This window comes from Cololabis saira, chromosome 19 (assembly GCF_033807715.1).
Source record: "Cololabis saira isolate AMF1-May2022 chromosome 19, fColSai1.1, whole genome shotgun sequence".
Lineage (NCBI taxonomy): Eukaryota > Metazoa > Chordata > Actinopteri > Beloniformes > Belonidae > Cololabis > Cololabis saira.
In genome coordinates, this window is record NC_084605.1 from 4,691,039 (window position 1) to 4,707,866 (window position 16,828).

The 16,828-nt window shown below is 44.3% G+C and overlaps 1 protein-coding gene across 1 annotated transcript in view; it reads right to left on the reverse strand.

Moving 5' to 3' along the window:
* LOC133419731 (NLR family CARD domain-containing protein 3-like) overlaps window positions 1–16,828 on the reverse strand; it is a gene marked incomplete at its 3' end in the record, with an annotated part of 116,300 nt that overhangs the window by 1,151 nt on the left and 98,321 nt on the right. The gene's annotated exons all lie outside the window — the stretch shown is intronic.

A 16,828-nucleotide genomic window follows, 5' to 3' on the forward strand; every position in this document is an offset into this window, starting at 1 on the left:
CAAGCCCCAGGTTAGGTGCAGGGTCGGGGAAAGTTTGAGAAGGGGCAGGGCCAGTGAGAGGAGTCTTGACGGACAAATCTCTCCCCCACCTGACCGGGCCGTTACCCTGCCCCTCTCACTCCCACGCTGCAGGTTCCAGTGTTGTGCATTCAGAGATGCTCTTCGCCACCAGCAGAGGATGCTGCACCATGTACAAAAGAGAAAAAAGAAAAGAAAATGGGGGCGAGCACAAGAAACTACAGGAGCGATGGACAAAAACTGATAGCTATGAGATACTTATAATAAATAAAAATGGAAATGGAGAAGAGAGGAAGAGAAGAGTAGAGGAGAAGAAAGGTGAGAGGCACCACCCAGTGGATCATGTCGGTGCCCCCCTGCAGCATAGGCCTATAGCAGCATATCTACCGTGAAGCTATATGTAACCCGATTGGAAAAAGACTTTTATTTTGGTACGTGTGCCTGACGTCATTGCGTCACGCGGATACTTCCGTCAACACCTGTATAAGCCGTGTGACTCGCTGCGGGAGGGGAGAGGAGCACGCTGAGGAATTGTTTGATGAAGCGGGGAGAGGAACACGCTGAGGAATTGTTTGCTGAAGCGTTTAAATGCTGACCCGTGTTGCTGATTAAATCCCAGAATTGGAGCCGACTGCCGGAGCCGCGGAGCTGGTGAATGCCGACCCGTGTTTCTGATTAAATCCTGAAATTGGCCAGGTTTGATGGTGAGCTAGAGCCCTAGCCTGGGCAAAAAGCCTGAGGATTGTGCCAGGAAGAACCTACTGAACCTCCACTGCTCTGGTCGGGCTGGTAGGAGGCTCCATTGTGCAGCCACTTTTCCCCCTAACTCTTGCCACACCTGCACGGCCTACACCTGCATTTTTTTAAATACTCATCCCCTAACACTGACTTTTTTTCCCCCCTTGGACATTAAAATATAGGGTCGTTGCCCTGTGTGCAAGGCAAGCCTCTCTAGTACGAGTGAGAGTGAACTTTTCCTTTATGGAAATTGGTGGTACTAGGCGCTGCAACATTAATGATTAGAACTGAGAAGAACTGTATATATTATGAATATATTGTTATGAATGGCCATTTGTATTTTCTAATTTTCTATGTTTCACTTAAATAAATGTTGGTGTACCTACTGAATCTAGAGCTGCATTCAGTGTCTTCTTCTCCACTCCCGAGTTGACCTGGTCTTCTGAATCTAGCCTAAGGGAAAATGGTGCTGAGTATTAACTACTGTACCTACCCTTAAACAGGGTAGTGCACTTGTTACATATATTGGAGACTAACTATTAGAGTGTTGTTCTATAGCTGCAACTATGACTATTGACTCTAACACACTAGAATTTACACTACCTAGTTATTTACCAAAACCAGCTAGAGGTTTACTAAACACTAATGTTGTGCTCGCCCATATGCCCATGTGAACTCTTATAAATGTATATGAACCTTTTGTGAATGTATATTCAAACTTTGAAACCCTGGTCAACCCCCCCAGCCTGAAACCCGCTTTAATGTGCCTCCTAAAATGGCCGTCGTGCCAGGAACTACAATCCCAGCATGCCTTGCGGGATGGGGCGGCCCTGAGAGCGACACGCACCCGATCCCGAGCGAGGCACTGATGATGTCATCGCAGCGCGCGGAAATACAAAACTCTGCGCTGCACCGAGACTTGCTCTCTTCTCTTCTCTTCAGCCAACGATCCGGGACGCGCTTTGCGGTCCAGCAGCTTTTAAGAGCTGTGGGGGTGGGGGGGTTTCAAGGAGCCGTCCAGGCCCGCACTGACCGGGCGCAAGGTCCGATCCCAAGGTCCGATCTCAGAGCGCTGCGCTCTGGACTCTCTCTCCCTGTCTTAACTCCTTTCTTTTTTCTCCGAGCCCTGTCCTCCATTCAGGACGACCGCTCCGGGAGCCAAAACCCGCCAGGAGCTCCAGCCTTTGGACCGCGAGGCCCTCGCGCAGCCCGGCGACACAACACGGGACGAGCCGACGTTCCGAAGGGAGGAACCGGCCCCCGTGCGCAGCGAGGCGGTGTGCTGAGGACGCGGTCAGGACCAGAGCGAGCCGGTGTGAGGTTTCTCCAGCCACTGTTCACGTTTTCTGTGAAGTTAAGAGAGGAGAGAGACCGAGCGGCCGCAGAGATCGGGGATCCCCGTCAGGAACCCCCCCCGGCAGGACCGAGCCGCCGGCAACGGAGCCTGCAGCCTCAGATCCGGACATCCGAGGAAGCGTGAGCTGCGGTCTGGGCGATCAGTCACTGGTGCAGACCTGAATTTATGTTTAATGAAATTACTGTGTGCATATTACGGTTATTTGTTCATTTGGTGGCGCCGTTTCGCCAGTTTATCACGGTTTAAAACACCGGGAGTAACATCCGGTCTAGATTTGGACGTGGCTTAAAGAGGATTCCGCCATCTTTAAAATACCACAGGAGCCCCGGCTTCTTTAAACACTGCAGCCACATTTGAACTGTAGATGTTCGTTGATACCCTGTTATTATTACATTTGATTCTTTTCTTTTTCTTTTTTTTATTCCATGCATTTAACTTCCATTTCATGTTTATTGATTGTTGTTTTTCTAGTTAGGTAACGGTTTTGTAATAAGGTAGTTTGCCATCAGGATTTTATTTGGGGTGTTGCGTTTATCATCTTTTGACACCTGTATGTAAATAAATCCTGATTGATTTTTAATGAGTGGTTGTTGTTATTTCATGCAAGATTTGGTCACAAACTGATTGTTCAGCAGAGCCAGTGCTCGAATTGCACGCCTTCAACTGCTATTCTGTAAGTGATAGTGAGAATTACTGTATTAGGCATAATCCTAAATCATATGAGACTGATTTTCTGCTGTTTAGTTATCATTTTCCCCCGGATTAAGGCCCCGGGGTTGGTGCCCCGACGAGAATTGTTATCATTTTGATAATTCAATTTGATAAATAATCGACTTTATTAATTATTAATAATTCTTTAATAGAATTATCATTAGCCTTTGATAACTGGACAGCCAAGCTACCTGAGTTACACAACATAAATGGTGCCCCGTGTGAGGCTCTCAATAATAACAATATTTGTGACCAAGTTTGTATGAAATAATCGAACATTAATTGTCATCAGAAGAAAAATATTTCTATTTTTCTTCCCCTCATTATCTGATTCCTACAGTTATTTTAAAACCTCCCTGTTCTAAGGGCAACCTCGCTTCACTAAGGGTTGGTTGCTTTAAGTTCTTTAATTTTATTAATTTGAACTTTTATTTTTCATCACACGATTATTAATCTTGTGATTGATTTCCTCTGCAACCTTACTTCACTGAAGCTAATGCTACTGCTTCACTGAAGGTAATGGTTGGGTTTGCTTTAAGTTCTGTTAATATTATTAACCTGAACTTTTTCTATCACTATTTTATTAATCTCTGATTAATCCCCTTTTGCAACCATACTTAACTGAAGGTAATGGTTGACTTCAAGTTCTTTAATTCTATTAATTGAACTTTTGTTGATTACCCCATGTGAGTTATTAATCTTTCGGATTAATTTCTATCGTTTTTGTTAAATTGAATCTTTAATTTGGGTGGCATTTCAATTTTAATCCACTTTATTGATTCTCTTTTGTTTTTTTGTGCTTCCAAGGTTATCTCAATTCTGTTTATGATAACCAAGAACCCAACTGCTTTGAGGCACATATCAGAGTTGGTTCAGTGTCTCATGCTTCATTTATTGTCTCATTCCTCCTAATCTGGGTGACAACGTGAATCTACTTAATTTCTGAGTATTAATCTCTTGGCAGAGTCGCAAGCGAAACACTGGTGTCCGGTTCGTGAACTGCGTGTGGTGTACAAGGCAGGAAACTCATCGCATTTGGACGCAGAGCCAGCAGAGGTGACCAGAGGTTGACTAAGGGACCGTCAGGCAAGTTCCGTTTGAATAGGAAGCTTTTCGCCAGGTTCCCTTCCCGGGCCCCTGGCCAGACGCGCGATGAGTAGCTCATGTAACCATGAAGGGGAAGCCGAGGCTTCCCCCAGCCTCACTTTTTCCGACACTCAAGAAGTAATTGCACGTATTATGGAAATACCCAGAGAAGAACTGTTTACGATAAATAGCTATAACCTCCAAACCTGCAAGGAAAAGATAGTGGAGCTCGTTAACTTTGCTAAAAACCCGACCAAAAAACTCCTTAAAGCCGACATTCTGGGCCAGCTGGCCTTATTAGGGCAATGTAAGGCAGAACTGCAGGCGGCGGAGCACGGGGATAGAATTAACGAGTGGCGACAGAAATATGAGGCAGAGAGGCTGGAAAATTGTGATTTGCAGAAAGCGGTTGTACAAATCGAAGACGAAGCATCGGACGCCGAGGGTCCCCCTGCGCAGAGGGCCCCGAACGCAGGACCAGCTTCAACAGCTGGACTGCCTTCGGGACCGGCTGCTAACTCACGATCCCCCGAACACCCTTACCTCCGACCGCATGCCAGACAGCTGGCAGCGGAAAGGCGCACATTTAGCCCAGAAATGATCCCTCCAGGGAGGAGCCGCGGTCAGGGCGTACAATATCGAAGAGAATTTGATTCAAATCCCAGGCCGAGTCGAAGTCGTCGCTATGCCTCGGATGACCCGCTGTTTTTCGAGCCGGAACCCACTCAGGGTTACAGCTCGGTCCTCAGCTCACGGCAGAGGACCCCGTCTCCGCCCTATCGGAGAGAACGTCCCCCCCCACGTTACAGGGGGCGCCATCACTGGGAAAGCTCAGATGATGAAAATGATGGACCAGCTCTGTTCTACGGGCACGGTCTTCGCACGCGCCAAATAGAGTCTCTGGCGAGAGACATAGAGCGTTTTGACCCCCACATCAAAGGATCTAACATTGATGACTATTTGAGGGAGGTTGAACGATGCTTGCTCGACCTCCCGGGAGCAACTTCCCGGGAGAAAATGAAATTAATCTGGAAGACTACTTCCAGAAGCGTGCATGTTTTCCTGGAGACCCTTCACCCCGACACAAGAGATCGCTATTCAGCTTTATGTCAGGCGCTGCGTGAAGAATACTTTCTGATCGGGCATCCGCCACTATAAGCTTTACTAAAATGAAAAGGTTTTATATTTAGTTTTAAAGGTGGAGGTGGTGTCAGCCTCCTTAACACAGATTGGAAGTTGGTTCCATAGTAATGGTGCCTCATAGCAGAACGCCCGCCCTCCAAATCTACATTTGGATACTCTAGGAACTACGAATAAACCTGCACTCCGAGAACGGTGAGCTCTGCCAGGAACATAAGGCACTATCAGGTCTTGCAAAAAATACGGAGCTAAACCGTTTTGGGCTTTATACGCAAGTAATACAATTTTAAATTGGATTCTGAATTTTACGGGTAGCCAATGGAGCGACGCTAACACTCGAGAGACGTGGTCTCTCTTGCTGATTCCTGTCAGCACTCGGGCTGCTGCATTTTGGATCAGGTGGAGCCTATTCAGCAAATTACTTGGACATCCTGCTAATAACACATTACAGTAATCTAGTCTAGAAGATACAAACGCATGAACTAGTTTTTCTGCATCACTCTGCGAGAGGATTTTCCTAATCTTTGCAATATTACGGAGATGGAAAAATGCTATTTTACAAACCTCATTAACATATGGTTTAAACGACAAATCCTGATCGAAAACAACACCAAGGTTTCTCACAGTTGCACTGGAAGCCATCGCAACACCATCTAATCTCTTCCTAAAATGCTCTGGACCAAGAATGAGAACCTCTGTTTTATTCCGGATTATACTTCCCAATGGCTGCATGTATAAATTGAACAAGATTGGCCCTAGCACTGAACCCTGCGGAACACCATAACAGACCCTTGACTGTTCTGAAGAAACTTAATGTACATGAACAAACTGGAACCTATCAGATAGATATGATTTAAACCAATGTAGAGCTGTTCCTTTAATCCCAACAACATGCTCTAACCTGTGCAGGAAGATGCTGATCTACAGTGTCAAAAGCAGCACTGAGGTCCAGTAGAACCAGTATGGACACTAAATCCCTTATCTGAGGCCATAAGGAGGTCATTCGTGACTCAAACCAGTGCTGTCTCTGTGCTATGATTCATTCTGAACCCTGACTGAAAGACTTCAAACAGATAATTTCTATACAAATAGTTACATAAAACTGAAACTGCCTTTTCCAGAATTTTAGATACAAATGGAAGGTTGGAAATTGGTCTATAATTAGCTAAGGTGTCTGGGTCAAGAGAAGGTTTTTTAACATCTTCCCACACTTGTAAAAGTTGCCAAAAACGCCTATCCAAGGCGTACCCAAAGTAAATTGAAAGCTATTCTTGAACCGTTTGAAGTACATGGATGGTTCTGGTCTCTTTTGTAAGGTAACACTCTGAAGTTTTTTCTCCAACTGTCAGAATCACTGTAACTGCTACTATAATTGAATAATCTAACTTTGAACACACTGAAATAGAAGGTTTTTATTTCAGCCAGAAATTATTTTCGTAATCAGATGTCTGCAGATGAGTGAATCTGTTACTTATTAGCTGGAAAACACAATGGGACCAAAGCCTGAAGCCTTATCTAGTGCAACATCAAATTTGATAAAAATAGCACAGAAAATGAGTATTGTACACTTGTTTTTGTCAGACTATGTCTAGGCGTTTCCAAAAATGTCCATTTGGAGACGCTCAGTTTTGCTAACTGAAAGTTTTCAGACTGCGCTCAGCGCTCAGGCTGCGGGTTTTTATACAGACCCCGTGGTGTCATACGTCGTTGTATTCAGGATCTCATTGGCTATAGAATGTGCCTGTCATCAGCATGATTGGCTGCAATTGGCTCATTTTTTTCATGACAAAAGGGGGGCATGAGCCTATTTCCAACACAGACGGTCATTGGCTGTTGATGGCTGTGGACGGCCAGAGGAATGGTCTGATTGGTCCAAATCGGTGTCAATCAATAGGACACGACCCCGACTCCATCTTGAGAAAAGAATTTCTACAGGAAAGCCCCGCAAAAGCATAGTTACAGTAAATGAAAGTTGAAAAGTTGAAAGTTGTGGTATTTGGAGCGGATCATTTCTAATGATGCAGTAGCTGTTTGTGGCTATTTACAGTTATAATGATGTATTTTGGACTAAATATTTTAATGGATTGGATATACTGAACCTTCCTGAATGTAACAAGACCGTTTTTGTGGGATTATTTTTCAACATATGATTTATATGAAGACTAAAAGGTGAGTTGCATCATTTGCACAAATCTTTGTTTGTTTGTTTGTGGTGTCGATATGTACCAGCTGCTTTGATTATATCCTGAAATGGTTTATATGAATGGAATCACAAGAGCCTTAGCTTTCCAAAGGTATATCGCATGAGTATCTCACTTAACATATGAACTGTGTATATGACCTAGTTATGTAAATTAGGTCAAATCGGCCCGAGGGCGGGCCCCCGTAAAGGTTTAATTACTGCAACTTTGAAAACCTGTGGTACATATCCTAAATTTAGGGATAGGTTGATTTGGTCCAGTATTGTCGCACCAATAAGAGAAAAAACATTTTTGAATAGTCGAGTCAGGATGGGGTCTAACATACATGTGGTGCACTCAAGTGCAGATGCACTTGAATGCAGCATCTCTGAAGTCCTGTCCTGTGGTCGTCACTGTTCGGTTCTTTAAGATTTTCCCCACCGAACACGGCGCCAGAAGAAGACACGTTGTTTTAACTCTTTGTTGTTTTTTATTTACTTTGTTTGAGTTTCCTTATAAAGTTGTTTTTAGTCCACAATAGCAGGTTATAAACCTATAAAATAGAAAAGCTATGGTGTAAACAGCAATATACATAATATATTATAAATTCTGAATAAATAAATTATGCAAATATAAATTACAAGTATAATTTAGTAGTAGTAATATAATCAGTATTTAGTGTTATAATAATAAAATTAGAATTACAATAATTAGTTTTTTAAACTGCATATGCAATAATTGCAGAAATGCAACAATTTTCCTCACAAGCAACATTGAACATGTTGTGGGGGGGGGGGGGGGGGGGGCTCGCAGGCGGTGGGTTGCCTCCCTCCTACTTCTCCCCTCTGTGGGGTTGCTGGTGGCCTGTGATGAAGCAGCTTGGCCCCCTGCAGGGGGAGGTTGCCCCCAGTTCTACCTCCTGCAGGGCTTTGAACTAGGACCCAACACCTTTGTGTTAGCTTCAAACTTCCTACCCCCATGTAGAAGATCACACCTCGGAAGTTGCTTCAAACAGATTTGAATCACGAGAGCACCCTATGGGGTGATTTGGAGGTCTGTGACAGTCATGGCAAATGTCTGATAATGACATTTGGCCCGAGTCACATCCAACTGTAAATTACTTTTTGCCTCTTGCCTGATTCGTGTATTCCTGCATTTTTTGTTAAACTCCTTGTAATAGAATCTGGTTACAACGTCACTCGAGTCCCAGGGGAGTGCCGAGACTTCCAGCCCCCACAGAGACAAAGACCATACGGACTTCCTGATCCCTCAGGGGTGGTCCCAAAGCTAAAGGATTCACACATCTGACTGGCTCTCACTAGGGCTGGTTTCTTCCTGTAACTTTTGTATAAAAACCCTTTGACTAAACCCATCTGGGTCGACACACCAAATACAGACTCGATCTGTGATGGTCATGTCGACCGCCGGCTGAACTGATTAAAACCTCTCTAAACCACGAGCAGACTTCTGAACTGGTTTTTGATAAATTCCACAACAATTTGGTGCTGTGACCCGGATAACAATAGACTTTCGATGGGAACTCCTTTTTCCAGACCAACGACACAACCAGCGACTTCTATCTAAATTAAATCAGAGGTAAGGGGTCCATTTTTTCAAAATCCCAAATTATTGTTTCTGGGCTGTTGTCGAAAGTCTGTGAACTGGAGTGCCAGAGAAAGTTGACGTTATCTGAAATTTAGGTAAGTCCGCTGTGTGGTTGTGAAGGTTATTTTTTATTATTTTGTGTTATTGGGAAGGTTATTGTAGAGATGTTTTTTAGGAATGCTGGCAATTTCATAACACTTGAATTTGATTGTGTTGTGAGAATGTTCTGCTTCTCCTGCCTTAAGAATCTGACTCGCTCTTCTAAAAAAAGGTTTAATATCTCGGGTAACATTAAAGAGAGAAATGGCGCCATGGTTGGTCTGGTACCAATAAAAAGATAGTCCAGGGGGACTATTCTTATGCATATGCAGGACGTGGGGTCCGTAAGTGTTGGAACACTGATATATTTGTGAGAAATAGACATACTGTATGTAGAGGAACTGCCTTTTTATTTTATAAGTGGGGATGACACGCTCTCCCAAAATGGGGTATATTTAATTTCTGCAAGAATCGACTCGCTCTTCTTTGCATCAACAGGAATGATTTATATGCTCAGGTAGACTGATAGTTGGAAAGTTTTTGGGAAGTTTTTCAGTTCTTTAAATACATGTATGGTAATCACGGTACCGATAGTTTTATTTGTTAGTTTTGTTTGTTACTTAGTTAGTATTAAATTGTTAAAATAACTAAAAAGCACTTCAAACTCCCTCAGATTTTTGGAGGGATGAAAGTAGACGCCGTAATGCAGAATCCCAAATAGCTTCGCTTACTGATCTAAATAAAAAGCTGATGGCTCTACTACAAGGATTTAAAAACACAACGCAGACGAAAATGAAATTAGAGAACCAGTTAAATGATAAAATCAAAACTTTTATCCGGTGAAACTGATTAAAGAATCAAATGACGATGACACTTCTGATGACGACTGGATTTTACAAAAATCCAAGATCTGTTGCCTACAAAATTTGGAGCCAAATAATAGTAAGAGATTTTAAATTAATAAACAAAATGGCTAGAGGAAACAGCTGTTAAACTAACTTTGCCACATGATTTGAAAAGTAAAGTACTTGATGCGCAAAGTACTTGATGCTTGTAGAATTCCCTTTTAATCCCACAGCTGTTGCCAAAATCACACCAGAGCAAGCTCAGACCTTTTTTCACAGTATTTATTGCCTTAACAGTTCAAAGGGAAAATTGATAATCCCAGGGAGCTTTATGCTAAAATAATGTTGACAGCAAAAGAGAATTGTGGTCTGTCACAAGATCAGATTGATGGATTTCCTCCAGGGTACATGCAAAATATATATATATTTGCTAATTGCCCTCAACAAATGGTAGGGCTGGATAACGCAAAAAAAAGAATCTGAAATGTATGAAAATACTAATGTCTTTTTCAAAAGTGTTTCCTACACAGGTTGAGCGCTGAGAGGAGAGCCAAATCAGAGCATCCCAATTTACATAATCTTATCCTGCCTATGGTAACTTCATCATGTAAGTGCATGGAAATCTGTCTGTGGCCTACTATAACGTCTCTGAATGCATGTATAACTAATCTCTAACTAGAGGTGTCAAGTAACGAAGTACAAATACCTCATTACCTTACTTAAGTAGAACTTTTGGTTGTGTATGCTTCACTGGAGTAATTATTTTTCAGACGGTTTTTACTTTTACTCCTTACATTTTCACGCAATTATCTTTACTTTTTACTCCTTACGTTTTAAAAACAGCCTTACTCTATTTCATTTCGGCCTTTAAAAAAACTATCCAGTTAAATTGTGCCATCCGGATAGAGTGAATTTGGTTGTGGTTGGATGAGAAGTATAAACATATTTGGTTTGTACGTGTCTGGTCTCTGAAACACATTTTAATGCTCAATAATGCACATATATGGTTCTTTAATATATTTGCATTATACTAAGAGGCATTCATTTTCAAAGGCTTTTAGCCTTAATGGTTTTTTCCCCGCTTATATTACTTTTATACTTTAAGTACTTTTGAAACCAGTACTTTATACTTTTACTTGAAAAAAAAAAAAAAAAATAAAATATTTTGAGTTGATACTTCAACTTCTACAATACTTCAACTTCTACAGGAGTTTTTTTTTAACTCTAATATCTATACTTCTACCTGAGTAATGAATGTGAATACTTTTGACACCTCTGTCTTTAACACTCGTCCTGACCTTTCCTGTTTTCCTCACTGACAGCTCTGCTTATAAAAATGGAATACCATACGCAGGTTATACAATTTGTGATAATTCTTAATTGTTGAAAGCGCCCTCCTCCTCCAGCTCCACCCAAGTAGATGAAACTATATATACTGATCAAAAGGTAAAACTGTTACAATCTATACAGATTCCAGATATGCTTTTGGTTGTGTATATTGTATTTTATAGATTTTATATATCGTGGGCGAACCGAGGATTTTTATCATCCTCGGAGACACCCGTTAAATGTGGTTAATTGATTGGTGAACTGTTACAAGCCTGTCAACTACCTTCATCTATTGCTTTGTTAAATGTGAAGCCCACACCCAGTCCAACCCTGTTTTCACTAGGAAATGCTTCAGCTGACCATGCAGCAAAAGAAACTGCCAAATTTGGCTTACCTGTCTATGTAAAACTTTGCCCTTCTATACCCGCTAACGACCTGGTTTCTCCTAATGATGTAGCTCTCCTACAAGAAGACTACTGAGGTGAAGAAAAAAAAACGGATTGTAGCATTCCCATGGTTGTAAAAATGTAAATAATTATGGGTCAGCAACGACGGCCGCGTTGTTGCACCCACATCCTTGTACCCGCGAATAGCTGATCACAGTTGGCAATCACAGATGAGCAAAAGGGGGAATGTGTCAGATAGTGTTGAAAGACTGATAACCTCCAAGATTTGCATCCTATAAAAATATTGCAAACATTATCAACACTTCCCCCCCCACCGTGACTTTTTTTTGAAGCTCTGCAAATAGACATTATGTGAGGGATATGAAATTATTCTTGTATGAAAATGTTCATGTATGAAAATGTTTTTGTATGTGCAGAGAATTTTAAACTGGACTTAAATGGACAATGTTGACACCTGTTAACACCCATTAGGAAGCACAAAACTCACGCCTCATGAAAGGATTATGGGTAGACCTATGACCATACCAAGCGATTCAGTTCTGTATATATGAAGAAGATGGACTTCCATCCCATGGATGAATCCATGATATCATTCTGTTGTACTCTAAACTTCTGCTGTTCAGTCAATCCACAGAAAAATAAAAGCTGTCCAGTCTCTTCGTGGTGGCAAACCATGCCACAACCCGGAGACTGGGTTTGTGTCGGAGAGGGCCTCGGTGGTCCAGGGCTCAGCACGTCCTGCACCACCGACACTCAAGGGTGGGGGGCGCTGGCCTGGTTCCACGCGTCCCACTGCGGGAGCACAGCTCCTCGACCTAGCACCGGAGACCGGCCGATTCCTTCTTCTTTCTGTGGTACCCCGTCGGAGCCATTGAGGGGAGCAACGCGGGCAGGAAAGCCCAGCTCCAACACCCAGGACCTCCACGACTGGTGGAGGAGCGGAGGAGCGGAGGAGCAGAGGAGTAGCACAGGCCCCGCAGACCCCCACAAGCGAGACAATTATGGTGTAGCATCGAGATGTGACTCCACACACTCTCCTTCTGAAGAACCCCTTGTTAAGCCTAAAACAAGCCAAAAACCACTGCCCGATTCCATTGAGGATTCGGCAAGGACCGCAACAGGGGGCATGCCGATGCTCTCACGGGAGATGGCTGCTCTAGGGATGATGGCCTTGCGGAATCGTGCTACATTGGACTACTTACTAGCTTCTCAAGGGGAACTTGTGCTGTCATTAAAACTGAATGTTGTACATTTATACCCGCAATGCCACAGTCCAAGAAATAACGCATCACTTGAAAGACATTGCTAAAACGTTACATACAACTGTCGCAACTAGTTTTTTGATTGCTTTAAAGAACAGTTAGGACACGTTGGTTACTTGATATTTGAATTTGTTTTGTTGGCTTGTTGTTATTTGACTTCTGATCACATGTTTAAGGTTCACTTGCAAAATATGTATCACTACTCCACTGTAATTCAACAAAAAAAAAAAAAAAATTGTGAATTGATGAAGCAGCTTGGCCCCCTGCAGGGGGAGGTTGCCCCCAGTTCTACCTCCTGCAGGGCTTTGAACTAGGACCCAACACCTTTGTGTTAGCTTCAAACTTCCTACCCCCATGTAGAAGATCACACCTCGGAAGTTGCTTCAAACAGATTTGAATCACGAGAGCACCCTATGGGGTGATTTGGAGGTCTGTGACAGTCATGGCAAATGTCTGATAATGACATTTGGCCCGAGTCACATCCAACTGTAAATTACTTTTTGCCTCTTGCCTGATTCGTGTATTCCTGCATTTTTTGTTAAACTCCTTGTAATAGAATCTGGTTACAACGTCACTCGAGTCCCAGGGGAGTGCCGAGACTTCCAGCCCCCACAGAGACAAAGACCATACGGACTTCCTGATCCCTCAGGGGTGGTCCCAAAGCTAAAGGATTCACACATCTGACTGGCTCTCACTAGGCCTGGTTTCTTCCTGTAACTTTTGTATAAAAACCCTTTGACTGAACCCATCTGGGTCGACACACCAAATACAGACTCGATCTGTGATGGTCATGTCGACCGCCGGCTGAACTGATTAAAACCTCTCTAAACCACGAGCGGACTTCTGAACTGGTTTTTGATAAATTCCACAACACCTGGGTTCCGGGTTCTTCCGTGTCGGCCTCTGGTCTTGCGGGTGGCGGGGTTGCTACCCCCCCTCCCCCACTATAGATACACTTCAGGTGGAGCTTTGTTTGGTTTATTACACACACACACACGCACGCACGCACGCACGCACGCACGCACGCACGCACGCACGCACGCACGCACGCACGCACGCACGCACGCACGCACGCACGCACGCACGCACGCACCACACACACACACACACACACACACACACACACACACACACACACACACACACACACACACACACACACACACGCACACACACACACACACACATAGCCACAAAGACATGTACACACACACATACGCATACACATATACACACACACACACACACACACGCATGATCATATACATACACGCATACACACACATAGACATAGACACTGGCTTGTTCACCTGCATGCTGGCTCTGTAGTTTTTGGGGTTAGGTAGCGGTAGCTTAGCTCAGACTGCGATCAGATCTCAAGATTTGGGTCGATTGCTGTTCGTGTTTTGGTCGGCTCCGTGCCGGTTTCGGGTTTTGTTTGTGGTTTTTTGTTGCAGATTTCCAGTGCTTGACATGTGTCTCCGTGTGTTCCTGCTTCCTGGATTGGCAGTGGATGTCGTCACCCCCCCCCCCCCCAAAAAAAAAAAAAAATCACTGGGTTTGTATGTGTATATTTATGTATGCATATATATATGTATATATATTAAATATAGTAATAATGCACATATATATACCTTTGGTTTCTACCGTCATGGTATCAATCAATATGTGTGCAGACAAGGTAAAAAAAAAAAGAGTCAAGAGTCACTGGTCTTCCACAGTGATGAGGACTACCAGTCTCCTTATGTCTCTCCGTAAGACGACTGCCGTCAGCTGCTGAGGGTTCCTCTTAAGTCCAACTATTAGGGAGGCAGGGAGGCCTGCACACGTCTTGACATCTGCGTATCTCACAAGTCCTTTCTTGTCAGGGTGCACGGCCTGGATCCGTCCAAGCCGAAATTGCCCTTGCAGTGCATTTTGATCAGCAATCCATACAATGTCACTGATGGCTACATTCCTTCGGGTCTGGTGCCATTTCGGCCGAATGAATAGGTTAGGTCCGGCAAGTTCACTCCACTTCTTCCAGAACATATCCACACCAATTTGGACGGCTCTGAGACGGCGCCAGTGGTGGGTGAACAAGTCGATTCCTCCTGTATCTCCTCCTTGCCTGGTCCTCCCGAGGAGCAGAGTGTTGGGGATCAGATACTCTACAGATTCTTCTTGTTCTTGTGCTCTTGCATCTATCGGCCTTTTGTTGGTGAGGTTAGCTGCCTGGAAGAAGAGGGTTTGGAGTTCACCCCAGGTGAGTGAGATTGTCGTCCCTCCGAGGCTAGTGAGAGCCCTCTTTATGAGCTTAACTGCAGCTTCTGCAGCCCCGTTACGATGGGGTGCGTCAGCTGGATGAAAGTTCCATGCCCACTCTGTCCCATTCTTGGCGGCTCTGTCCTCTATGGATGCTTCCTGTAAGGTAGCTAAGTACCTATGCAAGTCTTGTAGGGCAGGTTTAGCTCCAATGAAATTGGTTCCCCTATCTGACCACAATTTTCTAGGATGGCCTCTCAATGCTACAAAGCGAGAGTAAGCTTGGACAAAGCTTTCAGATGATTGGTCGTCAACAATGTCCACATGAACTGCCCTTGATGCCATACAAGAGAAGACCATACCCCACACCTTTTTTCCTGTCCTCTTCTTGACAGCATCCTTGATTTCAAAGGGGCCGAACAGGTCAAGTGTGGTATGCTCAAATGGGTCGGCACGCTGTGAGCGTTCTGGCGGCAGATCGCTCATCACCTCTGGCACATCTTTGCTTTCCATTTGCGGCATGTAAAGCAGTCGTTCACTACTTTCTTTACTGCTCTCCGACCTTGCACAATCAATGCTTTCTTCCTGGTGCGCAGAAGTGTGGCAGCAACACCCTCATGGTTCTCGTCATGGGCTTCTCTTGATAGCAGGGTTGCGAGCCATGAATTAAATGGGATCAGAGGAACAGCTGTTCTATCTTCTTTCCAGGACTGGATTCGTCCTCCACAAACAAGGATTCCTGTGTTCTCGTCCTTGTGGACCACCAAACGGTTCAGTGTCGAGTCCAGGAACAGACTGCCATATTGGGTTGCGAGGACCAGGTCTTGGAATGCTTGCGCTCTTTCCTCTACAGACAGGATAGAGCAGTTTGCCTCCCACTTTGATGAGTGGCGACTTCCTAGCCAGGTTTCTGCAGCCCGTCGAGTCCAGGCTATGGAACCACACAGTTTGGACAGAGAACTGAAGCGTTGAGGTTCCACAAGGCGCACCAGTCCAATTGTCCAGGGCCTTCTCTGTCTGTCTGCCACTGATGTTACACCCGGGACAGCTGGTGAGGTCAGTCTACCATTGGCTCCTTCATGCTTGAGTTCTGCCTTTATCTTGAGCTCCGCCTTGATGCCAGGCTCGTTGGGGCCAGTTCTTCCTTTTGACTGGGACCTGGTGACCACTGCTGAAAAGGCTTTCCGCTGAACTTTCCCCACATCTTCAGCAGCAGAAGGTGTAATTTCACTGGCCATCTTCATTGGCCAGTCAGTAACGGGCAACTTCAGGAACTCGGGGCCTTGCTGCCACTCTGACCCTTCATTCAGTTCCTCAGGAGTTGTACCTCTGGTAAGTATATCAGCAATGTTTCGTTTGCCTTCGATCCATCTCCAATCTTCCACTTGTCCAGCTTTCTGAATCTCACCGATTCGATTAGCAAAAAAGGTCTGGTAGCCATAGCTGTTCTTTTGGATGGCTGCCAGGATCGTTTGGCTGTCCACGAAGTGAATCCATTGCTTGACATTAATGTGGCAGTGCTTTTCAAAGTACATTTTTAGGCGGGTGGCAAAGACTGCACCACATAGTTCCGCCTTGATCACATCTCCCTTTTGGTCAAGAGGGGTGAGTTTAGCTTTGGATTCCACAAACTTCACTTCAACTTTGTCCCTGGTTTCCCACCGCAAGTAGAGCACAGCTCCATAGGAGGATTCGCTTCCATCTGAAAAAATGATCCCTATTGGTGGCTCCAGGTGGTGTGAGGCTTCTCTCAAACCTGACCTGCCCAAGTCTCACGTATTCTTCAAAGAGCGTTATTGCGGCTTCTCGAAGTTTTGGTGAGAGTGGGGCATCCCATGTGTCTTTAGATGGGTTGTCTTTGCCAGCT